This window comes from Lipotes vexillifer, unplaced genomic scaffold (assembly GCF_000442215.2).
Source record: "Lipotes vexillifer unplaced genomic scaffold, Lipotes_vexillifer_v1.1 scaffold1618, whole genome shotgun sequence".
Classification (NCBI taxonomy): Eukaryota; Metazoa; Chordata; class Mammalia; order Artiodactyla; family Lipotidae; genus Lipotes; species Lipotes vexillifer.
The window spans coordinates 294,202-295,491 of NW_006797412.1; positions in this window are offsets into that span (position 1 = coordinate 294,202).

Here is a 1,290-nt window from a genome sequence, read left to right on the forward strand (position 1 = left end):
CGGGAGGCGTAGCCGCGGCGGCCGGCGCTGCCCAGGGGTTGGAGGGCCTCCCGCCCACCCGCCCCCTTCCAGGCCCGAGACCCACCTGTCAGTTTGCAGCGCAGCCGCCTCCCCACCTCCGCCGCCGGCTGCCATACTCCGGCCTTGTCACTCACTCTCCGCTGGACCTTTCATCTGGGCTTTTTCCTTTCCTTTATTCCTCCCTTTAATTTCTTCCTTCCTAATTGGCCCCCTCTGGCTTTCCTCCCCGTGGACGGCTTGGTCTTGCGACTGTTGAAAAACCAGAACCAAAGTGTGTTCAATTTGGAATTCGAAGGCCGTGTTAGCTTAGCAGCCTGTGGGAGGGTTTTTTTTCCTCTTTACATTCCGAAACCCGGAGGTATAGGCGCGTAAGAGTCAGAAACTCATAAAAACCCGTTCAGCGTGCTTTCCGGCTCTCTGCCCATCTCTACGCGGTCGATGCCTATGTCCCCCCTTTCCTGCCCACACTCTCCTGTCACCGAAGAGAAACATTTCGGGTTAACTTCGGTGGGATGCTAAGCTGTCAAGCAGAGGCCTGTGTGGTTCAGACTTGGTTTTACGCTTTGATCTTGCGCAGTGGACATGCTACTTTTCTTGGATAAAGGAGAAAAGGAAACTTCACATTAACCCCTAAAATGGGATTTTTATTATAGAGATGTGCATTCCCAAGGCAATGGTTCCTACCCTGTCATCTTAGAATCACTGAAAATGCTCAGATGTATAAACACACAACCTTTCCCCTACAAGGTCAGGCCCTGGGCTGGGGTGGGAGCTTTGAGACCAATTCCTCTTCTCTCCCACCTCTTGATAGTGGACAGACCAGATTTCAATGAACTGCAGCAAGGCCCTCTCCCAGCCACAGGAAGACTGGGTGAGGAGAAGCTTCTCCTTATTTACCAAAACGAAAACAAAAAACCAAAAACATGAAAAAAAGGTTTGGGTGGAGGGTTTCAATGTCCAGAAAGATTTAAGCACTTCTGCCTTTGCAGAAGATTTAAGCACTTCTGCCCTTTTCTTCCTGTCACCTCGAGGCAAGAGACGGTTGCACTTGCCTGTGGGACAGAGCAACCTGGCCCTCCAGTCATTACATATCATGTTTGTTTTTGTTTTGACAAGAAGGACTCTCAGAAGGTTACATTGACATAGCCCCAAGTAGACGTGACAAATCAGAATAAAACGCTAATAGTATGTGCAGAAGATTCTACTTCTGGCTGACAAGTTGGTTGGGGGTCCGACGGAGGGAATCATGAAGTCTCTTCCGACCCCACC